At 46.3% G+C, this 27,382-nt stretch overlaps 1 protein-coding gene across 1 annotated transcript in view; it reads left to right on the forward strand.

Moving 5' to 3' along the window:
• The first annotated feature begins 22,087 nt into the window (after positions 1–22,087).
• The window catches only part of LOC149362501 (uncharacterized), a 38,673-nt gene continuing 33,378 nt past the window's right edge, over positions 22,088–27,382 (forward strand). Inside the window, exon 1 of the mRNA XM_089573086.1 lies at positions 22,088–22,220. The gene's annotated coding sequence lies outside the window, so the exon portion shown is untranslated. The remainder of the gene's footprint in view (positions 22,221–27,382) is intronic.

Below are 27,382 nucleotides of genomic sequence, written 5' to 3' on the forward strand. Positions count from 1 at the left end.
AGGAGTTTAATTTCGCCTCCTGAGCGCGGCCGGACAGCAACGAAGACAGCTAGCGTCTGCAGGCAACAAGCTGAGGACACCAAAAGAATAACTGTTGAGGGCGACCGCTACAGATCCATTCTCCGCGTTTAAACAAGTAGTTGCTGCAGATAACGCCGCGGCCTGGGTACGTTCTGTTTCTATTCTAATTCGTACCCATATTCCACTCAAGATATAGAAGCATCCAGTTCGAACCAAATGATGATGGATGCCAAGAAAATGTCGCAAACATAGAAACTATCGCTGTTTGCGATGTGTGCGAGTTTTGTTGTTCTCCTTTCGCTTTCAGTACCCTACCTCAACTTTCACTGACTAACCTTCCCTCATATAACTAACTCTAAGATAAGGCAAGCTACGAAAGATTGCACTGTTTTAAGGTCCAGGTAGAGTTACAACTTGTTTATTTATTCATTTCTTCATTCGGGCATAGTGCGCAGGCGCCATTTCAGGGGTAATATATGAGCGGTGAGTTACTCAGCTAATTAATTGTTCATACAACGATCTGAATGTTGATGCTTAATTATTTTCTCACCGCGGGAGGCACACTTCCTTTGCACATCCAGGGCTAGCGTACAGGGTTGCTCACTATGAAAGGGAACACGGGAGCTCGTGAAACCGAGAGCTGACGAAAATGGACGACACCAGGCTCGTGCGCAAAAAGAGCAGCCGGCTGTGCCTACTGTGCATGCACCTTTGTCGCCGATTCTCGCCGACTGTCGGCGGCGGCGCTTCGTGACTCTTGGGAGCTACGTGCTTACCTGTTCCCCATAGTGAGTGACTCTGTACCTCGACAGTGCAAATGCAGTAAGCATGGCTCCAGTGTACGACTCCGGTTGTCTCCCCCAGCTGCATATTTGCCAACACCTGCTTCACCACGATGCATGATGCACGAGGTCTGAAATGGACATTTTTTTTTCGGGCGTACATTTACGAACGTTTTTATGTGTAGTGACGAACGCACGAAGAGAGCTGTAGATAGTGAAAATGTACCACTAATAGAGTGCTGCTCCTGTGGCAAATATCTCCTCATTCCATGCTGAACCACATTCGGGAAAGAAAACGAGTTAATGAAATATAAGGACATATTAAACTAGTATATCCACGTTGCTTGCTTCGCGGATGAATAACAAAAAAAAACTGTCGTGGAGGCCGCCTGCACCCCAAAATTTTCTCACCCGCTCTTAAGACGCGTAGATGAGCAAGCCCAAGGCAATGAACCGCTGCCAACGTTTCATCACTACCGTCAACGGCTTCTGAATCTTGCAGGTCAAGATGCGCCGTAATACCTTTCTTGCACGCACGAGCGCACCTTCTTGACCCCTCCCGCTCCAGGTCCCCTATTGCGTCGATAGGAAGACGATCTCTAGGCGCCGAACGGGTTCGTTGAGTGCCCGTGTTCAGGTGAAGGAGAGAGTCCGTGTGTATTTGTGTATTTGTGTGTCAGAGAAAGAGAGGTAGTGAGACATTGTCTGTACGCGTACGGAGCTCAGGTATACCATAAGCTGCAGGGAAACGGCAACACTCTCTCTACCTGCACTTTGACCCTCCCTCTCTTGCTTGGACCACCGCGTGCAAAGATGAGCCGCACATATACAGCATAGACCGAGGATCCTCGTGCTCCTTATTTTGTGTGAGGACGGGGACGCATGACTACTAGGGCGTAGCAAAGGTGGCCAGCGGCCGTCCGATGGCGTGTTCGCGTAATTAAAAGCCTGCGCACGGGGCGACGGGCCGGCAGGACCGCAATGTCAGGCGCCAGCAGAAGCCAAGGTTCAAGGAACTCGTCGATGGCGGACATAGAAAGGAAGGGGGACAGTGAAGAGAAGCCGCGAACAGCTGCCGTGGCAGTGTGCCCTTGGTGTGTGTTTGTAGGCCCGCGCGGTTCGCGGCTCAACGAGCAGAGGATGCAGTGCCCTTCGTCTACGGTTCACGGTGCTCCGGGCTCCGTGAACCGGCAGGCGGTGCTCCTTTGCCGCAACCACTGGTGTGGCCGACCGTGTGCGGTGCTTGGCTGCGACGCAGCCGAAGCATTCGAAGTCTGCTTAATTGCAAGAAGTTGGGTGGTTTTGATTACGACATATACGACCAATTAGTCAAGTCGTCACCTTTATTTCAACATCACAAAGAAGTTACGGGCGCCATCAGAAAGGCTATCAAAGACTTGACGAGGGCCGCGCCACTATACAAAACTTGGCAACTTTGGCGCAGGAGATAAGTATTCAATTGAATATTTTTCAAGCAACAGCAGGGTGAAATGGTACTTCCATGTAAAGTTGAATAAAACTGTTGAAAAGGAGAGGTACAATTGCGGAAAAAGAACAAAACACACAGGCAGGGCGGAAAAGATTTTTTCAAAAATACACAGTTTCAGTAAGGTTACAAAAATGAATGGAGTCCGTACAGTTCAATTAATTGGTCGGGTTTAGAAGAAGTGGCAAGTTGTTATTAATGCTTTGTCGTCGGTCATTTGTTCGGGTTGGCGGAATGGTTAACTGATTTTTACGACCTAACCGTTAAAAGCACCGCTGGGTAGTTCAACTGAAAGCAAATATTTTCCCCGCAAGACAGTATATCAAAGCTTCAAGAAAGCCAGTTTGACAGTTTTCGAAACCAAACATTAACGGCCAAGTTTTTACTAGAATGTAGAAAACAGTGTGTCACAATAGTTAAAACTTGTAGCATGGAGACACCGGGAATTGTCATATAAAGACTCCAAGGATGCTTAAATCGTTTTTTTTTGTACGAATGTGCACATGACGCTTTAAAAAAAAAGATATTAATGTGATTACATTGGAAATCTCATAGGGCCAAAAGGCGGCCGTCCGTGTTAAAATTCGCCAATTGTACGGAGGGAGGTGACACCACCAGACAAGCAGGGAAGTCACCTCATGTAAAAGCCCCATCAGGAGCTAAAATTATCGCATTGCCAACGCATAATAGCATCAGGTGTACCTGCGAATTTTATTATTAGGGCAAAAAACGCCCAATATGCGATATGAAAAATGCTAGTTCGGCAGAAACAGAGATCACTGCCGGATATAACGCACTTTCAAAAACCTTGCGATGTCGCTAAGTACACATTAGTGTACATAAGGCCCCAAACCTTATTGAAAGTTTCCATAAGGCGAGTCGCATAATTTGATATACTTCCGTATGAATTAAATGTAGCCAGTATGGATGGAATGTATGGAGTCGGTGTAGACTTTATGGAATGCGCGTATGGAAACTTACGGACTCCATATGAGTCATTTACATGCTATGGAAGTTCAATGGAAATTTTATGAAAAGTTTATGAACTCTGTACAGACAAAGTATGGATGTCCATATATTTTCTATATAATATAGACTCCATATTCTTATAGTTCCATACGAGCGACTCGCATGGAACGTTTCAGTAGGGAAGGGTTAATTCACTCTGGTGAGGTCTGCAAGCGCTCGATCAATTATTTAGACTTCTCGGCCTCTGATAAAGACTACAGCGAAAGGGTCCAAAGAAAACTAGTTAAGCATGCACTAGTTACGACTGCCGCGCGCTAGTGCGCATGTGCGAGGAGGGCGCACCGTGCGTATACAATGCGCTGGACATGCTGTTTATGTAGTGCGCTCTACAAGGAGGTTAAAGAGAGTCGGGCCTCCGCCAGTCGGCAGAGAAGACTGAAAAAATCTCAATTCCTCAGACCCCGAGGCTGTCGCTTGGCAGTTAACCACTTACGCTACGTATAACATGGCATAGCAGAGCTAAGCCACTGCCAATTTTTTTCTTGGGCTTCAAGGCGCCTGACATGAATATCTCCTATAGTAAAGTTATTATATGTATGAAACTAGCAACTTCGGTCTCAGAAGCTAAAAGAATTCATTTTCTGTGCTGCTCCAAGAAAGGGAAAGCAATAGCAGTTCAATAGGCACACAATGCATACAACACGATTGCAGAGAGCCGGAAAATCAGGGAAACGAAAAGCAAAAAAGGTAGGTTACTAACAGGCAAATAGTTGAACCGAAATGCAACCCCTGTGAAATTCACTACTGGCAGTCATCATGACTAGAGCCCCAGAGACGGTCGACCAAGTTGTACAGGCACGGGCAACGCTAATCCTATTCCTGTTACGGCAACGGCAACCACGCGAGGCTGCGATCTTCTCATCTCTCGCCTTCATGATGATTCTAAGATGGTGGTCCTCCATCGTCAGAACCCCGCGGAATGCACGATGTGGGCGGACCATCAGCTGTACGATTCGCTCACAATTTTTAGCGACCATACTTTAAAAAGACGTCGTTTTCTAAATTTTTACTGCATATCTCGCTCTAATTTTTCCTGACGAGACAATTGAAGACCCGTGGATTACAAAAAAATATGCTGAAAAACGAAAACTTTTCTCTAAATCGGCCTTTTAATTCGGCGAGTACCCCCGTTAAGTGCATGGCTTGCAAAGTCTCCTGAGCATCTCAAAGTAACGCGCGGTTCATAGCGTTTTGTTGCGAAGAAAGAAGCCGGGTCCAGCCAGTGACCGATGTACATATTTTCCCATGTGGCCGATAGGAAAACAGTAGGCGTCCCTTTATACTCTGTAAACAAATGACACTGAATGCGAATGCGAACGCAACAGGAATTCCCGGCAATAAAGAAAACGCTATGACGCTCTTTAAAAGCGAGGAAATTAGTAACCACGGCATTTTTCAGACCATTACTGATGGTAAATATTTCCATCATCTTTCCCATTTAAGTTGCTTCCCGCGAGAAAATTTCACTGTCACCAAATGGAACGAGGTTCAGCGGCGTCCCTAGGGGCGTGGGAGTCAGGCGCGCTAATTTTAGCGCAGTGTAAGACGACTGCCAGAGTGTCTTTGGCCATATCCGGGGTGGTGTGGCACGCAACTGCTGACGCACGTGCTCTCAGTGACGTAGAAGAATATTCTGTGCTGTGACGTCATTGTTTCCGGCGAATGCAAATAACACTCGCTTTAATATCCCCTCGCGCGGCTTTCCTTGATCATCAGCCTCCGTGCTTCCCTCCAGACTAAGTAAACCTGCAGTGCTGGAACGAAAGAGCAGCCCTCTAAAGAGGACGTAACATTGGTCCAGAAATAATAACGTCTTTCAGACACGCTTGTCATCAAGTATTACACCTGCAGCTGTAGGCGAACACAATGCTTGGTTTTTTTTCGCCGCCAAAGAACATGCGCAGTCGGTCATATTTTACCAAGCTAAACACTGGTAGACTCCTCAAATGTCTCCCTTTGAGCAAACAAAAAAATGTGCGTCCGGGCCGGTGAAGAGTCATAAATTTAAAAAGGAAAAGCACGCAGGCACCTCATAACTGCGCGACCGCAACCGTATAGGGTGCTTCGTGTGGTGTACACGATCTAATGACTCGTTGCTGTCGCCGCCTCCATGTTTGCGAAGTCTCGACGCAAAGGGGAGGGGAAGACGAGAGAGAGGGCGTTAATGAAAGTCGCCCTCTTTGGGTACCAGAGCAGCGAGGGCCGGTCATCGCCGTCAGCGAAACCACCACATCCTCCAGAGCGCGCCCTTTCTTGTGGCTTTAAAGCGAGGCGTACGCCCCCTTACGGCCTTCTCCGAGAGTTTACTCTCCACTCTCGAGGCGTTCCATTAGATGAGCCAACAGCCACCCGCTCCGTCTTCGTCTCCTCCGCCAATCTTTGCTTTTATAGACACATTTTTTCTTAAAGTCCTTATAGAAGAACGTACTGGCGTGTTCAGCCTCTGCCAAAAATATTTGTGCACGCGCCTTCCTGGAATGACCAATCAGGTAGCGAAACCTAACCTGACATACGAAACATCGACAAGGACCTTTGGGAAATGAATCTGCCTTGAGCCAAAATATCCTTCTGGTGAGACGCTGGAGATACTCGGACTTAGGAAGTCCAGTCCATGGTGTTTGGCTTACCCTATCTCTTCGAGAATGTCGCAGGAGCAAAGTTTCTGATTTATTGACGCAAACAGTTAACAATAACTGGAAAAAATTTCGTAATGGGAAGTTGCTGCAGAGTGAGCAGGGGATGAGTGCCGTAGATGACGATGGCCGAAGACAAAGTCGATGGCCAATCTGGAACGCAATTTCCGTCAGAGAAGCTTTGTGAAGTTCACCTGTTTTTCGCACATTTTTCATGCGCGGTCACTTCGTATCCATTCTCAACCGTCTGTACCTTAACTTACTGCGTTCCCGTCTCTACTGCTACTGCTACCCTGCTGGTACTCTCCTACCTCTCTGCTACTCTCTGGTACTACTCAATCCATTCATCTATAATCTCAGTAAGGCTGGGCTTTGCAGCCTTGCTCTTGATGCACTTGAAGACTATTAACGCTTGGACAACGCGGACTTTCACACGAACAAAGGTATCACTGAGGAGTACATGGATGGCGCGCACATTTTACTCCAACATGCAAATTCTTTTACAATCCATACATCAGCGTGTTTCGAATGAAGCAGAGAGTGTTTAGCACCGCCTTGTACACGAACAGTTGCAGAACGAAAAAGTATGCAGTAATTCTTACTTGGATGTAATATCGGTTTGGTTGGTTTATTGCTTTATTGGGGTTTAACGTCCCAAATGAACTCAGGCTTTGAGGGACGCCGTAGCGAAGGGCTCCGGAAATTTCGAGCACCTCGGGTTCTTTAACGTACACTGACATCGCACAGTACACGGGCCTCTAGAATTTCGCCTTCATCGAAATTCAGCCGCCGCGGCCGGGATCGAACCCGCGTCTTTCGGATCAGCAGCCGAGCGCCGTAACCACTGAGCCACCGCGGCGGGGCGTGGATGTAATATGAATGAAACTAAATGCTTTTCATATATTCATCAATATTCTCGTGATAAAAGTTTCCCAAGTCCACTTGTGTCTTTTCAGCCTTCTTACCTACCTGACTCCTTAGGTGCTTAGTTGTTACTTGAAAGTGAACTCTACGCCCAGGCTCATGATCCCATTAGGTGAGTGCAGACCTCTCTTGCAAATATGAGCAGGCCTTCCTACATCTTATCAGCGAAGGTTGCTCCCCACTTTTGTTATCGGTTTTCTTAAGAAAACGGTCTAGAATTCATAGGGATGCAAGAAGGTTTTTAATGCAAAGCATTATTAGTCCCATTACGAGAAGAGCCGGTAACGTGTGCGTGTTAGTGTGTGTACTAGCAGACAGTACAGAGAATCCTAGCGATGGCAAGAAAAATTTGGCGACATCAACAGGCGGCCGTATGACGCGCACAGCAAGCCGAGTACAGCGATTTCAGACAACCATATATATCTCTTTCTTTTAATATACTCCCCGTTTATGAATCCCTGCTTACGTCTATGTATACTCCTCACAGCAGCAGTAACCTAGTGGTTTAAGCATCCCCAGTGTCACCATGTGCCCACAGGTGATACAACGGGTATAAGCTCTCTCCTGTCTTGGTTCTGAGCTTCTTTAGAGTGAAATGCATGTAAATGGATCTCAGACCCCCCTCGAGAAGACGAAAGGCGCTTTCACACTTGCCCAAAAATCTGGCGAGTGAAGCAGATTCGCTCGCCGCAAAAACTAGGACTTGTTCTCATGTGTCGACGCCCGGGCGAGGCGGAACCGCCGCGCCGCTCCTGTTTCTCGCTTTTCCACACCACGTCGCTGCTGGCGGCATACACAGATATAGTGAACAAAGAGCATAAATTTATGCTGTCTACGTGCCATAAGCGTATACATGCTTAGGCAGGTTAAACGTAGGCGCATTCCTATTTTTAGTTCAGCTTATGCTACCACAGACGCAAAAATAAACTCAGGCTATAGTGGCGTCATCTAGTTGTCAGGACGGGAACCATTACTGTCAACAAACCGAATCTCCTCTTAAGCCTAGAAGCGGCAGAGTCCTCACTCTGAATAAAAATAAAGCAAATTTATGATTTATACGTTTTCTTAGAGGCGAGGTGAGACGGAGATGATGGCCCTTTTACCCTTTTATTGGTCCTCTCAAAAAAAGTTTTAAAGAAACGTAAAAGACAGAGAGAGGATGCCTGGACCAGCAAAGCTTTGCCAGGCTTTTAACGCCAATCCAAACTAAATGAAAAAGAACTAAATGTTCCAAAGAAGAACAAAAAATTTTAAGCGGAAAACAGAGCAGTAAAAAAAACTCAAAAGAAGAGGAAACATAGTTGGAGTCAGCGCCCGTTCTGTCCGTCTTTCTGTGTGGTTTGTGTAAAATTTAGCGCTGTTTTTACTTTCCTGAACACAATGTCACACCAACTAGCCCAGAAAAAGGTACAGTTTAACGAATATTGGTTATGCTATGAGCAAAAACTCTAGATTATTCACCCCGGTCACTGTAATTGCCCCGCCACGGCCATAAGTGGGGACACCGCCTGCTGTACTATGATGTCAGCTTTCTAGGAAGAGGCAGGGGCAGAGAATAGCGCGAACTCTTCGAAGACACTTTAGAATGCATGGCTATGGTGTCGTCAACACAACGTTGACCTGCTGGATGGAAAAATACTCTGGTTTTCCTTGTTGGTTGCTCTGTGTACGGCCTCTTAGCCTTGCTGGGGGAGGGGGGGGGGGCGTATTTGCATAAATAAAGAACAGCTGTTCGTGCTAAATAGCTTTGTGTGCCTCCCTTCCAGGCCCTTCGTCTGTTTCACTGGTTGCCTCTTCAAGTCTGCATCGGTGTTCGCGAATCTGTGACAATTTCGCCCCTATGTGGTCTGGGCGACAAGGTAAAGAGCATTTCGAGCACCAGATGCAAGGCAACGAGCTCCGTCGCGGTGGACGATGTGAACTGCGACAGACGGCAGCCGTGGTTATTATGCATTTTGTTCTCTGAAGGTTTATCTGCACTATGCTGTCATTAAGCGGTGCATGAACACACGGAGAACCTTTGGTCACGACCCATTGCGAAATCTGTGCCACTTTTTCACACCAAATTAACCCCTGAAATCCTTATAGTTCGAAAATGCTTGAAGAAAGCGCTGTCGTCGAAATCAGTGACATCTAGAGCTGTCATTGTAAAGACATTCTAAAAAAGTGCGGGTTAACTCCGAGCTTGCAATGGAGTCCAAATGGGCTGAGAAATTCAAGCCTATTACACGTATAAAGTTCTCGTCCACCTCCGGCCTTTGACAGCCAGCAGATAATGCACATCTCTCTCTCTAACAACGTAGGACAGAAGCACATGTTCGGCAACGAGCAGATGGAGTGAAACACCACAAGTTTTTACAAGCCACCTGCCGAAGTCCCACTGCATCCTCCCCTTGATGCCCCTTAAAATTCTTCAAATGCTGCTTCACTCTAATTTGAAAGTGAAGTGCACAGTTTAGTGCACGTCTAGCTCTAACAGTCTGTCAAGCTTATCTTTAGTGCAGCTTCAATTTATGAATAGCAAAGATACTGCTTTTTCTATTTAAAATTGTTCACTTAGCATCATCTCATGAATTCTTTCCAAGAAGGCATCGGTTCATTCACTCCTTATCTCAGGTATTAAAAGCTGGCAGGAACGTAACAGTCGGGCTCCACTAAGTCATAGACTTTATCTCCAGAGGGCGTATGCGTGATGGTTCCTGAGTTATCATTGCTTGTGGCCACTTTTCCTTCGCACCATGCACTTGACTGTGATAGCTATATTAGGACATTTGGCCAAATCGCGGTGTCGGCACATCTGTCGCTATCGATGTTCACGCAGACTCCCCCCCCCCCCACGAGACAACCTCTCCCCCCGTGCCCCTATGTCGTGCGGGCTCCAGAATGAATTATCTAGAATCTAGGCGCGCGTTAATAAGAGTGTAGCCTCACAGACGCAAAACAGACCTACACTCCTACAACGAGTCACTAGACACTCCGACTGACATCTGGTATCTTGCCTAAACTTAGCTGTCCCTGAAAAACGCATTGCAGTAAGGGCAAGTGATTAGTAAGTACAGTGATTCTTTTCTTTAGAAACAACCAATTCCCGAAGAAAAGTTCCGTTGGTTAGTTAGCAACCCTGTGCAGTTCGATGAGCAACACTAGCGGGGAGGTAACACATAAGTTACACTTCGACGATTTCTTTATCTGTTTGCCATTTCTCCTGTGGTTAACTATAGTGGCTGTGCACTTTATTTACAAAGGCTTCCTCCACGGCTTGGCTACTCAATTAATGCTTAACTACTGACATGGCAACCATATTAAAGAATTGCAGCCGTTAATGTGATCTATTCTCGAGTCTCCTTTCAAAAACCCACCTGTTCCTTTGGGTGGCTGAAGGATCACGTTGCCCCAATTTTTTTGCTCTCGCCCTAGTCAATCGTGTAGGGGATGGAAACTAAGTTGATGAGTTTAATTTTTTCACTCTTTGACGTTCCTCTTAATAGTAAATACCACTGGCATTTATAATTATTCATTATTCGAGTACTTGATTGTTCCGGTTAACTTGAGGCCTTCGGGCATTGGATACGCTAACAATGTGGATTGCTGAGCTAGTTGGCACATTATAATTAATGAACTGTAGCAGAGAATAAACAACGGCAATGAAGGAACACACCGACAAGGACGATGCTGCACTATTATTCAGCATTGGATACTCAGGGCTGAAAGTTATTCTAACAAAATTTCTATTTATTTAGGGAGACTGCAGGCCATTATCTCAGCTCAAACGGCTAGTGGCGATAACATGACAAAACTGGAGCATCGTTGCAGCTGCAAACATGAGTTAACAAGGTTCACTTTCTCAGTGCAATAAAACATTCCATTCTACTAAATAAGAATAAGAACAAAAGAACAAAATTAGCATAGAAGAACAGCTCCTCTGCTGGTCCTCAATATTGTAAGCCTCAAAAACTATAGACAGTAATGAGTCCCACAGCGACACTGTGCGGGTGAAATTACTATATACAGGGCGTTTTTCCTAGCACTTTACACATTTAAACTTAATTGGTTTGGTTTACGGGGTTTAATGTCCCACAGCGACTCAGGCTATGACAGACTCCATAGTGAAGGGCTCCGGAAATTTCGACCACCTGGGGTTCTTTAACGTGCACTGACATCGCACAGTAGACGGGCCTCTAGAATTTCGCCTCCATCGAATTCGACCGCCGTGGCCGGAATCGAAGCAGCGTGACAACATACGTGACGGAAGAGAACACACACACATGCGCTGACTAACACCCAAATTATTTATTGCCACAGGGATGGCGGCGACATAAAGAAAACATGGCAAGCAGATACACAAAGGATCGAAAATATCGGGGAATGTCAACGATCAGGCAGCATCAAATCGCGTGACTGATTAGGATAAGCAAGCTAAAGTGAGATCAGAGCTACCGAAGGATGACTGACACATGTGTCGCCGTAGGTAGGTATGTTAAGTTCCTCACAAATCAGTCCTGAGGTCTTATCTTTGTATTTGAGGATGATGCTGGTATTTGCTTCACAGTATTTGCAGTCCGCACAATGTATACGACGATGTTATTTTTGTCCGACTTGTCTTCTATATCTTTCACATGCTCCCGTGGACAGTCACTGACATAGCGACTTGTCTCATCGACACAGAATCGTTCACATGACAAAGGAATCATATACAACACCACAGCAGCAGCTAGCTTTTGCGGCGTTTTTTTAAGACAATCTGCCTTTTTTCGCGATTAACTCGCTTGGTCATTTCTCTCAGCGTATTCCTGGCGGAAGAAAGGCCTTTTCACGCCATCTCTGCTCGCAATCTTCCTTGGACTGTGTGATACCTCGTGTACGGGTCGTCCACTCTTAGTTAGAATGCGCTAGCGCATGGCCGCACTCTTCAGAGGGCCACCGCGTGCGACACAGTCGCTCATCGCAGCAAAGTGGCGCAGGAGAAGGTGTACCTGAACGTGCTGCTTCGCGTCGTCTGCCACTTCGCTTCGATGCGCAGCCGTTTCGGACGCAGTGACCCTCCAAAGAGCACGGCCTTGCGCTAGCGCATTCTAACTAAGAGTGGACGACCCTGTACATACGCAATACACGCGATGTTTTTCCCTGCTGGTTGATCATGCGTTGGTGCACACATTCTTCTGAATTTTCTGTTCCGAGATTAATGATTCCGCTGCGTTCGACAGCAACTTGAATGGGTATCCGGTTAATCTTTATACTTGCGCTTCAAAGCTCGTTTGGTTTCGATGCGCACGACATCTGTACAATGCGGCCTTCATGCATGTTTCTGTTATTCAGCGCTCCACTGATTGAAGCGGCAGAATGAAATGGCAGCCGACTGAAATGGCAGCCGACTTAAATGTCAGAAGGCTCTTCTGGGAGCACGGTGATTAAACCCAGCACAGATGTTCATAGCAGAGAAAAGTTGTAGATCTAAAACCTTTGCTCTGTTCTTGGTAAGAAACGCGTTGCTCATATACAAATCCTTAAGTTCCATGCAGAACGCATAAGGATTGGTTTATTGGTTTGGTTTATTGGAGTTTAACGTCCAGAAGCAACTCAGGCTATCAGGGACGCCGTAGTGATGGACTCTGGAAATTTCGACCACCTGGGGTTCTTTAACGTGCACTGGCATCGCACAGCACACGGGCCTCTAGAATTTCGCCTTCATCGAAATTCGGCCGCCGCGGCCGGGATCGAACCCGCAGCCGGTTTTTCCCTTGCTCCGTCGCCTCCATCGCGCCGGCAGCCGACGAAGGGGCTGCTTTTGAACCGTTTTCCCCCCAAATCGGGCGGCCGGTGCCGCCGGGTCCTGCTCTACGTTTCCGTCGAGCGGCGGCGACGGAGACCGCCCCACGGAGAGCGAGCCAGTCACAGCGCGAGCTCGCTTCACGTGACCCACCGCTTGCTTGCTGCGACCAAGAGATGGCGCTGGCGAGCGTCGCGGCTTCGGCGGCGATGCGCCGGTGCATGGGTGCGCGTGCAGTGAGCAGCAGCGAGCAGTCAGAAACGAGCGCCTACCCAAACTGGTTTGCCGGTTTCCGGCGCTTCTTTCGAGTATAGAACAACTCTCCGTTCCGTTGCGGCCGCGGTTACTGCCTCCGTCGCCGCCGCGCCGTAGAGGAGACCGGCTGTGAGAATCAGGCCTAATACAGCATAATGATAGAGCCCATTTTTCATGTTTAAGCGTAATTCTTATTGCTGTTAACATCATTTATACATTGTTCTTCTAATTGCAATGTCAGTGGTTTTTATTATAGCTGCAGTTGTGACTGTTCCTAAGTAACTTGAGCGATGTGATACCACGGCATGTATCGTTTTGTTTCTCACCCTAATATCTTTATTGTGTAAGGTATATTTTTATAGGAATGTGTAATGTGTATTTACTTTGCCCCACAATCCACTATAATGGTGTTGCAGTATTTTAATCTAGACTCGTTCGTTATTACTGGAAGAACCTGTACAGCATTGTTCTTATGTGCCACTTTGCAATCACTCACTCTCCTTTCTAATGTCCTCTTCATGGACGTGGAAGGAACTTGAAATAAATAAATAAATAAATAAAAATTAGGTCACTTAGTATGGGAGCGAGGCTGGATGCAATGCACACCTCTTGCTATACGGGTCTGTCCGCGCACACATTCACGACATCTAAAACAACTGTCTGCATCGCACGTAGAAGCGCACCGGGCCGCAATGAGCGGCTTCAGTAACGGAGGAAGCGGATGTCCTCGGTTGTCAGCTTTGTGGGTGGACTGGAGATCCGCCATTAGCGCCAGAACCGATTTCTTCGAGAGTGGAAATCGGAATGAAAATTCTTGATCTCTGTGTTCCTATTTCATCGGATGACTCTTGTCGCGATTCCACATCGCTGTGGGAGATGATAATGATGTCCTCAGGTTTAACGTATCCACATCGTCGTTGTAAACTCATTCGAACGGAAAACAAATCTGGCGAAATGGTCGAATCTGCAGGCCGCGCATACCATGCCTATAGAATGGACACAGCCATCTTTTGGAACTCGGTGTCACCGCAACTGCTGGATTACGCACGTAAAGGCTTTTATTGGTGCATGAAATACAGGCTGGGGTGCGAATAGTTGACCGTGAAGCATCCATTCAGTGTAAGTGTTTGTCTACATTCTCTTTTATCCCATCTGAGCGCTCTTACATACCTTTCTTCAACATCTATCAGCGGGCCCGCATCAGTCCTCTTCTAGAGATAAGGTGCTTTTCGCCGCTCTTAAGAAAAGGCCGCTCCAAAAAAAGCCCTCATTAAAGGCTCCTTAGTGAAGCGCGTTTGCAAAATTGACCGAAAGAAGTCAGGACGTTCTTAAGGCACCCGCAATGCTGCAAGGAGGGTTCTAAAATTTGACGCTAGTGTCCTCACTATTCCAACCAGCGAACAATTCTGTAAAATATTTCTTGCCTACTATATCTACCTTCTACGATTTGCTGACGGCCTTGTCATCGTCGTCTTAAGTGCGTGCTGTCGAGGTTCAAAAGTAGTGTATGCCAGGCGAGCTGCGACCGATCTGAACGTCTATCCTGACGTATTCGGATGCATGATGGATCCAAAATAATCTCCTTCAAACACTTATTCAGTGAAACAGCAAGAAGAGAGGCTACTCTGAAGCGCAAGGCAATAGATATTCTAACGAGGGAACACTTTGATGTGCTGCTACCCTTCCAAAGAAGTTAAGCTCGCTTTTCTCTAAGCATTTTTTTTTGTCTCTTCGTACCCTTTTCTGAAGAAACATGGGCTCTCATTAATCACTAATCTTTTTTTTTTCAATAACAGCATTAATGCTCAAAACGCAGTAAGAATTGCGTTAAATAGTTTGTTATTTTTGCCGGGCGTTTCTTAAATATGAAACATGAAAACTTGAAAACTGAGTGGGGAAAAAGATGCACTTTTGCTCTAGGCCCCCATTCCTTAACCCAGACGTGTTTGACCAATGGATGCTTAGGTGCACCTAATTAGTAGTAGTGAAAAGAACACAATTAACAGTTTTTAATTATAAATTGGCTTCTTTGGTACGTTTTGTTTCCAGCATTTTTCTAGTGCTACGGAGAGACATACAGGCAAAAATTTCCGGACACAGCGAAGCGAAGATGCTGTGTGAATTTCATTTCTTCATTTTAAAAAAAAAACAAATCAAAATTACCTTTTCATACTTAACAGCGCAAAAAAAGAGGAACAAAGCGAACGAGAAGACACAACACAAGCGCAGACTATCAACTGAATCTTTATTCACGAAAAGGAAGCTTTAAAGGCATTAGAAAATACAAAGCGAAACACAAAAACCATTCCCACACGTGCAAAGGAAACATATGACATATCATTCCTGCGTGAAATAAGAACGCAACAACAGGATAACAAATGCAAATCGCATCAGGCCAATCCCGCGCGCTGTCTACTCGCACTCAAGAAACTGCGCAGAAATGGAACCTCCTTTTCCTGCAGGCTGACCGACGGTAATGCGGCATACGCGTCTCCTTCTTTTTTAATCAAGTAAGCTTCTATCATCTCCCGGCATACCTTATCACTGTGCCTGAAAAAGATGCTTGTCCTATCTAGGTGAGGAAAACAGTCTTTGCAACCCCTGCAATGCAAGGTGAGGTTGAAGGACACAGCACCTTTCAATGATCTACGGCGTTCCCCTAGACGCTCATTGATACAACGACCGGTCTGGCCGATGTAATTCTTACCATATGAAAGCGTATGAATGAATCCACACCAACTAGCCCAACTTTCTGTACTTATTAAAATTACCTTTTCGGGAAACAGCAGCCTGATACTCACAAACAACCCGAACGAGTAGAACATCCAGCAAATGCTCAGTCGCTTTTCCTACGCACAAACAACCGCCCTTAGAGGCGCAGCCAGCCAAAGTTCAAGAAAAATTACTGGATCGCAGCAACCGCTGTGCCCCAACAGCGCGCGAGTTGAAAGATGCATACGCAGCGTAATCCACGCCGCGCGTACGTTAGTGCATGCAGTGCTTGCATTTGAGCGTCGCTGCGTCATCGAAGCGCACTGTGGCATGGTGGGTTCCAGCTGCGGAATCAGGCGCACTGTGGGAGGCACAGCAGACGGGGAGCTACGCAACTTTGCACTTCTCCCCACCGCCAGCTGAGCGGGTAAGTGGGCTTTCTAAAGCCGCTTGTGGTACATCTCTGTTCAACTTCAAGCGCAGTTTTAATGTGGCATGCGGGTCTTGATTTCGCAAAAAAAAAGAGAAAAAGCATATTTTTGGCAAAACAGATTTTTGTACTAAATGTGCTTCAAACTATATCTCCACAATGTATCGACGGTCAAAACGATTCCAAGGTGCAAAATAAATGAATACTTAGAGAATCGCGCGGCTGAGAAACGAACCGCGAGTTTCGAAATGACATTCTACTTCACATCGAAGTAATTACGAACCGCTCTCCGATCTCCACCATTTTGCCATCGCTTGAAAGCTCGTTTTGCGCCCTGTCTTTTACCTCCTTTTAATATAGCATAACTTCAGCGCAGCTAAAACTATCAGTGTTTTAACGTGACTTAACTCCCTGTGGCTCGGTAAGCGCGCACAGACTTCAAGCCTCTTTATCTCCGTTCATACAGTCCCTGCTTTACGGGCTTTTGCTCTGGTTTGCTTCGGCAATTTAAATGAGCTTCGCATCAATTTATTCGAGAGGAATAGGGCTGTGTGGTGATACTGTAAGCGCGAAAGCACTCATACGCGCACCAACACCACGCAAGAATCTTGTCACCCTTACAAAAATGAGACAGTGTTCTTGAGACAGTGTTGAACTTCTCATGAGCAGACTCAACATGCCATGTTGAATTTTTGCTGTGACCAGGATGGTGAATTTTTGAGGCCGAATTGAAACTCATTGTAAAAGTGGCCACTGTGCTAGAGTTGGGCATTCTCAATAAAATTCCTGCATTGCTTTCGTGTTCTATTCATGTTGAAATTACTGGGGTGAATACACATCATTCTAAATATTTGCTGTGGTAAAAAAAATCCTAGGAATACATACGTATTACGCCAGATGTACCGACTACCAATGCAATTTTCGGTGGTATATTCATATTTATTGTTCCAATTTCTCGAAACGTGACGCTGACATGCCCAGTGGTGTAGTGCTCCACACATACGCACAAACACACATGTATGTGTATATATATTATATACATATATACTCTCTCGCCTTACACATCCATCAGATAAACAGCATGGAACAGTATTGCAGTAACTAACAGTTCATCTTAAGTGCAATGTGGTTGTTGTTGTGACTGGGAGAAGGATGAAAAGGAAATTGCACGGGCCTGCCTACTGGCTCCAGCCGAGCCACCACCGCTGCCGCGTGAAGATAGAGGAGAATTAAAAGGTCAGAGGAAAGAGAGGGAAAAAAAGAAAGGAAAAGAAAAGACGCGCGTCGCAGCAACAACCGCGTCCGCCGAAGCGGACGCTGCTGAAAAAAACAGATAAGCTCATAACCCTCGATCAAAAAGGGACATCCGTCCCTCTACAAAAACAAAGATACATTGCGGCGACTGACGTCGCCCTATGCACACACACTCACAGAGAACGTAAGTGTCCAAAAACAAAATGTGTCCAAGAAAGTTCTAGGGGGTCCATACGCGGGGGAAGCACGCCGGGTTGAAAGCCGCGCACAAACAACGCGCACGAAAAACGCGCACCACACTTAATATGGCAGAGGCCGCACCGTAACACGGCCCCTGCCTACGACGATGAAGCGGGTAGACCAGCGCCGAATGAACTGGTGCTCCTCCAGCGACACGAGGTCCACGCACGCCTGGGCGAACATGCGCGCACACACCCGCCGCAACATGGGGTACATGGCCCTCTGCGGCCGTCCTTGTAGAGCCGCTGCACCTCTCCTGCGTCACAGTACGAACGCCCCGACACAATGAAGCACCGCACAAAAGGGTCGCGGAACCTTGAGTTGGGGCCAAGGGTCGCCCCGCCGAAGCCGCGATCGCTCCAGTGTAAATTTCTCTTAAGTACAATCTCGGCTTCACCCTTATATAGTCCTACTCAGGTGTGACCGGACCTGCGCAGGTAGTGGCCTGCCGATCAGCAAAGTTATCTCAATTATTACTATTAATATTTGCTTATTTTATGTGTAGTAGAAGTAATGAAGTTCATATGCAACGTTCTGTTAGTTGAAGACCTTGATTCGTTTATAAACAACATAAATAAAGCACTAATTAAGAGCCCTTCTTTAAGAGCGCACATACGAATCCTCCAAAGTAGGTATGCCTGAAGGAACATATTGCACTACTAGCACTTTTTTCTATGCAAAGCAATAACTGAGCGGTTTACGAAAGTTTTAACGGGTGCTGCAAGCGTTCTTAATATGTATAATGTGATAAGGTTCTGTTTACACGATGCATGTCGAACTGATTTCATTTAGTTAGGCTTACAAACGGCTGTCTTCAGACGATTCAACTTAAATTCATCACAAATTGCTCAACAATTATTGTGTGCACCTACGTACTTACGTACAGTATGGGCTCGCACGTACGTAAATAAAAAGAAATCAAATAACTATCCGCTACTGGGAGCGAACACGCGATGACACGAACAGATCAGCTTCGCAGGCCACTGCGCGAGAGGGCTTGGCTATTGCCGCAGCCGGTCACGCCTCATGTTAAATTGCAACGCACACTCGCGCTGTGTCTCTTTTTCTAATCAATGGCCATGGAGCCTATAATAGCCTCGACGTCGTCGTCACAGGTTTTATTATAGTGGTGCCGGCTAAATAACGTATTTTCAGCTCTAACTTTCTCAACAATGAATACATCTGTAGCTTCCGCAAGAAAGTGCATAAAAGCGCATAAAACCAAACAGGCAAACAATCGAATTTCACAGAGAAAAAAAATTCAGTGTTGGTTCAAAAAGAAAACTCTTTCTGGCGACATTATCTGTTTTAGCGGGTACACTGATATTTAGAAGAATGGCCTGATGGGCGAGTTGGTGCGTTATGAAATGGACGGCGGCGCAACAAGGACACTAACAAGAGAGGGGACACCACATGCGCACACTACCAACTGTTTATTGCATGGAAAGGTTGCATATTTAAACATACAGCTCAGACATGGCACTCGTCGCATTATCGCTCCTAACCCAACACGGGAAAAAAGCAGTAACATCTGGATAACAGACAAGAAACTTTTAACCTCTGCAGAAAAAAACTAAAAGATTGTGATAACAGAACTTAGAGGAGGCCATCTCATAGAAAAAGCAGTGTAAAATAATCGTAGCAAAAGCAGTCATACATGAGAAGCAAAAGCAGTCAAAAAGAAATTACAGTCGTAGCAAAGGCAGAGTCAAACGCATTAAGCGAAAGCAGTCAGAACCCGAAAACACAACAAAACGGAAAAGACAAAAACAGAAACAAAATTAACAACCCGCCTAAACAAACAACAGACGGCCGCTAGAAATGCCGGGCTAAAAAGATGCATAGTACATGACGTCACAAAAACTTTCAAGAAAGGACACTTCATTTCTACGGAGGGACACGGCCATAGGCCAGACGGGTCGCTGCATTAACGACAGGACACGGGAACATGAAAAATCGTTAGAAAACGGAGGCGGGTCGAAATTGCCCCTGCATTGTAAAGATTGCAAGTGTGAGCCAGCGTTTAGCGGAATAAGGATTCTGGGCAGGAGTCGCGATCAGGTGGCACGTGAAATTCTTGAGCCTTTTATGATCGATAAGAAGGGAAGCAATTGTCTGAGCGACTCCACTGTGTCCCTCCGTAGAAATGAAGTGTCCTTTCTTGACAGTTTTTTGTGACGTCATGTACTATGCATCTTTTCAGCCCTGCATTTCTAGCGGCCGTCTGTTGTTTGTTTAGGCGGGTTTTTAATTTTGTTACTGTTTTTGTCTTTTCCGTTTTGTTGTTTCTTCGGGTTCTGACAGCTTTTGCTTAATGCGTTTGACTCTGCCTTTGCTACGATTGTAATTTCTTTTCGACTGCTTTTGCTTCTCATGTTTGACTCTGCTTTTGCTACGATTATTTGACACTGCTTATCACAATCTTTTAGTTTTTTCTGCAGAGGTTAAAAGTTTCATGTCTGTTATCCAGATGTTGCTGCTTTTTTCCAAGTGTTGGGTTAGGAGCGATAATGCGATGAGTGTCATGCCTGAGCTCTATGTTTAAATATGCAACCTTTCCATGCAATAAACAGTTGGTAGCGTGCGCATGTGGTGTCCCCTCTCTTGTTAGTGTCCTTGTCGCGCCGCCGTTCATTTCATATTACACTGATATTTGCGTGTGTCTGCGTTGCGCTGAAAATCCTGGTGATATGTCTGAAAAGCAACTACCTCATTCAGTTTTTATTATTCGAGAAGTGTTCATGAGACATAAGTTGAGAAGGGGAGAGTAGAATGTAGGAGATAGAAAGTTAAAACAAGGGGTGGAGACCAGTTTCGCCGAGGTAGTCGCCGCCTCTATGAGCCGTATTGACCCGAATAAAACCACCTTATAGGTTGCGCTCTTTCCGGCTTTCCTGTGTTCGTCCTTTATGTTTGTGCAACTCTTTCTTAACAATAGCCATGCACCAACTCAACCAGCAAGAAGTTCTAAACGTATAATAAATGCCGCCACTATCCACTGATTCTGGTCCTCGGCTGCTGACCGGAAAGACGCGGTCAGCAAGAAATGCTACCACCGCGGACTTCGGCCGCGGTGGTAGCATTTTGATGGAGGTGAAATGCTAGGGGTGCGTGTACTGTGCAGTGTCAGTGCACGATAAAGAAGCCCAGGCGTTCTAAAGTATCCCGAGCCCTCCACTACGGCGTCCCTTATAGCCTGAGTTGCTTTGGGGCGTTAAACCCCATAAAACCAAACCAGACACTATGCGGCCCACATTTTTGGCCTTTCTTATCGCCTTCACTGAACGCCATTTTAACGAAACACAGCAACCGAAAGGGGCAAGAAAATCAGAAATAAAGACTGCAGCAAAACGACGTCACGCCGCTAAGGCAACTCTATACGGAGGCGGACCTGATAGCACTGCCTATATCCAGTATAGACATTATCATCATCGCCGTGGGTGATCGTGCGCATCGTTCAAGGGGAGACGTGACAAGAGGCATAAGCGGTTCCGAGAGATTAACGTACGTTCTGGAACGGGTGAGATAACATGAAACGCGATAAGAATGGCATGCGTAGAAAGAGCCGCATTATTTTGGCAATGCTATCTATAATACAATCAGTATGATCCCATCCCACGTGATCCTATTCCATGTGATCCGATCCCGATAGAATGCCCTGTGCGGCGGCAGTTATGTGCCTTACTACAAGCGCCGGACGACGCCATAAGACGGTATTTATTCAGGGAGCTCCAGTACGACTGCACAGATTAGTTTTCTCATCCCTCTCACACAGGTACATATGCGGAAATACTTCAAACATTGAATGAGAAAAATTTCGATCGTACAGTTCACTGATCTAAACGACTGGCAGTATATGTGAAATTTAGAGAATCATCGCTTTGAGAAAATGCGTAGTGATCATGCACAGTTGCAAGTAAAATAAAGCACGTTACCGCACCGTTCACTAATTCATGCCAGCTTTTGCGAATGCGCTAGTGTTAATCCCACAGTGAATTGCAATGGTGGGCAGAAATTAACGCACCCTCAAGTGAGAGCTAACTACGCGCGGGCGTTTTATCAAGTTAAACATAACAGTTATCTGTTTTTATAAAAGTTATCTGCGTAGAAGATATGATAGAAACTAAGTGGCGATGCGCCGAGCAAGCAAAGGAAATACAGTAAAAGAAAAAACAATGTAAGAATGCAAGCTTGTCTGCGTGTCCGGCAAACATGTCTGAGTGTGCGAAATCGGCGCGAAGGACTAGCTGCGGGTAATCTTAACTCGCAGAGAATAGACGGCTACGCGCTCAAGCTATCGGAACGGCCAACGACCGACTGGTATAACGATGCCGCTGAATGCGGCAAGTCACGTGTTTCAGTAGAGAAGAGAAACTTGTTTGGAGGAAGGCTCGTCTTTAACACTGTTCATCCGCACAGGAAGCACTTGTCGCACATACTGGGGTGACCGCCGAAGCGATGCCCGAACACGGCCCATTGTTTCAGCACCATCCCTATCTTTCCGCCGTTTGCTTATCAGTATAGGCAGGCCGCCGCTCAGTGCCTGCCGACGCGATATCCGCTCGTCCGGGACTTCCCGCCAGACCGACGGGTTGCCGAAGCTCATCGCGCTGACAGTGACCACAGCTGTAGCAGGTTTTCGCCGCTTTCGGACTGGGAAAGGCTTCTGGAACTTGAGACGAACCCGGTGAGTGCAAGTGGGTTTTCTTTTCATTGTGGAATCATGAAGACGTTATACGCATTTCACTTTTGTTACGTGCTGTGACCACTGGGGTGTTCACTCTGTTTGTTGGCTCCCTCTCTGACAACGTTTGCCGCGCGGTTAGTGAAGCTGCAGCATCAGAAGGTAGTTTAACTGAGTTTTCGTCGGTGCCCAAGGTTGCTCCGGGTCGTCTTTAAACCTTCAGTGGTCAGAAGACAGGAAAAAAACGCGTTGTGGTGTCACATTCCGAGCTGTACTGGCATCCTGACTGGCAACGCCATAATTTTTCTTTAAAGCGGAGAACGCTTGTTAACAGAATCGAGCTAGTTCCGTGCCGAAGCTCTGACATATTCTTACGATGTTTTCATCGGCCGTGCTTCGTTTACATAGCCTCGCAGAACGCGTTTTCTTTTTAAAGCAAACCGCCCACAATAGCTCGTGCACTGGCCAGCATGTTTAACGAAGCAACGCATACTATGCACAGGCGATCAGGCGCAAGTACAATCTTCGCGACGGTTCGCTTTCAAAGTTCCTTTGCTTTCTGACTGTGCTTAGCGCTCATCAATGGCATCGAATAAATTGTAGACCTAAAGCTGAAGGCTCCTAGTTCGCGGTGCACATTAAAGGAGTGCAAGGCACTAAAGTTGTGACCACGATCAGCCACTCAATAGCACTCTCGTGCGCATTTTATGCTTACTTCGAGATAGCAGCATAGGATATGTTTTGTTTATATTTCGCAACGGGTGCTGTGTGAGGCGGCGTCTCAGTTGTAAACAGTTGTTACTGCAGTCGTCGCACCTTTTGTGACCCCGGCTACCGCCTGTACCGATTGTGGAGACAATGTAAAACATTGATAATCCCGACAACAAAAACAAAGGGCACCGGACAAGCTTCTTTCTACCGTCCTTATCCCCACTGCATATACAGCGTTTGAACGTGGACACCTATCTAGTCCGAACTGCCTTGGTCTTGGAAAAAAAAGACAATGCTGCCTGAGTCATAAGCTACATGTAAATAAGGGACTGGGCATTGCTGTGAACGAGAGGGTTAAAATGAATTCGCGTAAGGAGGCTGTTAATGCTGCATGTTTGTAAGATTTACAATGCGCAGTCCCTCCGCTCAAACACTTCGTTAGTCAACTTGTTCCGTCACGGGTATGCCAGTTAACCTCTCATTCACTACTCTAAAACGCACCAGGAGAAGACAACCACTTGACTGACAACTGCGAAGTAGGCTGACGGTTAACAAGCAGGGCTTTTACTGGTACAGTCGAGCGCGATTTCAAGGCTATCGCGCGAGCGTCGACCAGCCTAGAGTTTCTGTATATGTTACCAAAGGTAGCAGAGTTGCGCGTCTGTTTTCCCTCGCCGCTCCGAACGCCATTCGCCGAGAGGCGGTCACATGATTTTCGTGACGTCGTGTGTTCTACACTCCGCGGAGAAGCTGACTTCACAGGTGCAGCGCCGAGCGAACCCTTGTCAGCTCGACGCCTCATGTGAGCCCGCGCTGTCGGCTACACTCATTTGTTTTCCGTGCACACCTGTCGCGTCAGGTTTGGTGTTCTGAAGTGGCAGTGACGGACGCACTCGTCACCTATGACTGGGTGCAGTGCGCCAAACTGCAGCAATCGCACGGGAAACGGCAAAGCGTTTTACGCAGTGCCATGTGGAAGGTCGGCGGCCGAAGTGCGTCGGCGCCTCAATTGGCTCTTGAGAATGAACCTCTCCTGTTTGCGGCTGTGAAAGGCTTACAGTATTGATAAATAAATGAAAATTTCTAACATGTTCCAAGATCTACCAGTGCCATCACAACCAACATTTGCCTGTTTCGACAGCGAAATCAGAATTGCATTGGTAAAAAGATTTTTCATGTGTCGACATTTATTTACCTTGAACAAATGAGTAGTTTTTTTCTAACTTACACACATTATCAAATAAGTAACAGGCAACGAAAATCTTGTTTGTCTATATCTTTCACTTAGTGTCCTTTTATGGATACTAGTTTGAGCCTGTCTCTCGAAGCAGTATCTGTAGCATATCACTGCATTAAAATTGTACAGAATTTACAGTCTGCATCTGCAACTTTTTGGCCCTTCACTAGGGCAGGCTCTTCTTACTGTACTGCTGCTTCGAGCCTTCTGTAGTGATGGTTCGAGGTGAAATATAAGGGACAATGAATGTTCAAGAAGCAAATTTCACGCAAAGTTTTGCTACATTTCGATGCCAGTCTCACCTGGATAAACATTTAATTTGCCTATGCAGCCGCTGCGGTGGCTTAGTTAGTGGTTATAGCTCTCGGCTGCTGACCCGAATGACGCGGGCTCAATCCCGGCCGCGGCTGTCGAATTTCGATGGAGCCGAAATTCTAGAGGCCATGTACTGTTCCCTGTCATAGCCTGAGTCGCTTTGGGCAGTTAGTTAAACCCCCCTATGCCATTTGTCTGCCTATGCTATAAAGTACTGTTCTCAGTAAAAATGCCCTTAAAAACCATCTGACAAGGATTAAGTGCGAGATGTGACGATAGGATAGGCAAAAATCGCATGTAAAGAAGTGTCGCAAATCTTGATGCCGCGAATAATTTCAGCTAGAAGACAGCAAATCAGCCTATAACCTCGGCTTTTAAAAAATCCAGGAGTCGCGAAATCTTTTGATACTGCGAACTAAGCCGAATCAACGAAGGAGTACAAAAATGCAAAGCGGAACATTAAATTAGTTTTTCCGAGCAATAAGGATGAAGCAGGCAGGAAAACCTACCACAGTAATCAACAACTATTACAATTTAATAACTAAGGTGAAACGATAGTGCTTTTCGATAAAAAAATGAGTAATGTTAAATAATATCTACGTGTAAGAGTACTTTCAAGGTCCTTTAAAGATTCGCCCTATCACTGCATTTAGCAACGGGGTACATTTTGTGAATAATTTTTTCTTTATGTCAGACTCGCCTCGTTCAATGCATTGGCGTTGCTTTAGTCTGTTTGCCTACAACAAGTTGCACAATTATTTTAATGTGGTTCTAGAGAGATGCGTTTTCGTATTTTTCGCGCATAACTCGTACAGAACACGCGGCGGTGCTAGTTGTGAAAAAAGAAATTCATCGCTATACTCTTTTTGTTCTTAAGACGTGCACGCAGGAAGACAGGATGGGACAGACGCTGTCTCATCCGGAACGGGACTGCTTTTTTATATGAAATTACTGGTTCCAGGAAGAAAAAAAAAAACTCGCAGGTCGTTTCCAGTCTTTTTTTCGTCAGTTTGTCATGATTACGATTTGCTGTTAACCTTTGGCGATTTTTTTTTTCGTGCTGTATGCACGCCCTCGGCAAATCACAGATTAGTTTTCAGCGTTACGTTTAGAAACTTGCCATCAAGTCAATCTATGTAAAATAGAAAAAAAAAAGCCCAAGCGCCCTACACAGCGAGCTACGCAGCCCCTGTACGTACGGGAAGTGGCTTTCCCGCACAGCTTGGAACATGATGGCGGACCTTCGCGCAACTCTGCTCCCTGCGGGAGTATATACAGGAACTCTAGACCAGCCTAGCACTCGATGCACCTGGCGGCCGGTTTTGGAACAGGAAAAATCATGATTTCGCACTCTTCTCTGCCTCGTTCGCTGTTCCATACAACAACCATCACCCCCGCGACGAACCCACCGCCCTTCCTCTCTATTCTAAGCTTTCAATTTGTTGCGAGAAAGTGTGGACTTGGTTACCTCGTATCTTCGCAGGCGATAACAAAATTGGTGGGGAAGATCTGGTAAAGCCAGTGCTTGGGACTTCTTGATTTTAACGACTTTGAAGTTGGAAAAAATATATCAACGCAGCATCGCCTCGCCATATAGCCTTTGTTCACCAGATAATACCGAAGAATACGTCATGCGCACTACGATCACTGCCTGTTCGCAGAACCAAAAAAGAAACTGATAGCCCAGAAGGGAGTGACGGCTGCTGAAGGAACAGCAAAAAGAGTGAGGGAAGCTGGCCGGACACCTCCCTCGCCTCGGCAGCGAATTCTGGGCCATGGCGCTGTTCATGTTCCCTGTCGACGCTAGCACGATAACCTTCAAATCGCGCTCGACTGTACATTCAGCCAAGCCTTTTCCAGCACCTCAATGCAGTCATTGCAAATATAATCATTGTCCAACAGGTCAGGTTCGTTGATAAAGTTAAGAAATGGAAGCAAGTGACATCCCCTTTCCAATGTGCGTACGCGAATGCGATAACACTTCAAACAATTTTCCAGTGCAACAGGTGCTTCACAAGTGTCTCCTGAAATATGGAGCTTCAGTATCTGCAGTAGAGGCTAGGAACACTCTTGTCCTCGTCCGTTCGGTTAGTGGCCCGCACCTCGGGGCCTGGCTCTTTCTTGACGCCCGGTCGTAACGCCAGGTGCCTCCTCTGTATTTCAGCAAGCACATCGCGGCAGGCGAATGCGTTGTGCACGTTGCCAAAGCGCACGGAGCGTCCCATGGAGGCATAGACTAGAACACAATCAGTAATTGTCTCCCTAAAGCCAACGCTTTATCTTCAAAGCGGTGCGCGCCGCGATAATCATCGAGATCGGAAAGCATCGAGATCACTTTTTTGCATGCGTAACAACTTCAAGCTTTGCGTGCACCCGCGGATAGTTACCGCACTTCGGCGACTCTGTGGTTGTTAAGTGTGTGCCGAAATTTAATAGAGGGATGGAAGGTTTATACCCCGCGCTTCTTTTGGGCGTTCCCCGGAACGACTCGTCTTATGCTATCTAGCATCTAGCACTGATAATCGTAGTAGCCTAGCTTAGAACGCCGCGCGGTTCTTTTTTTCTTGTTTGCTACGGCAAGAATATCCTATTCTTTACTGAGAGAAACTAATATCGGAAGGTGAATGGGATATTGGCTTTTTGTGTTTTTCACTCAAATAAGAATGCAAACTAGACTTCTGGCAGAATTTGTGACGGGTTTAGTTTTCAACTTGCAGGCCTGATAAGAACGAATTGCCTGATAACGTTGCCGTGGCAAATAACTCAGTATGGAACTGGTGTTCTCTAACGCAGATGCATGCTGGAGTTGTGCTTTTCCGCTTGCAGACCACTCCTATTCTTAGCTCTGCTGGCAGTAAACTTGAGAGAAAATATTTTCCGATGGAAATAAACAATCTACTTC

The sequence above is a fragment of the Amblyomma mixtum genome, chromosome 2, assembly GCF_055824585.1.
Source record: "Amblyomma mixtum isolate Tamu chromosome 2, ASM5582458v1, whole genome shotgun sequence".
NCBI lineage: Eukaryota > Metazoa > Arthropoda > Arachnida > Ixodida > Ixodidae > Amblyomma > Amblyomma mixtum.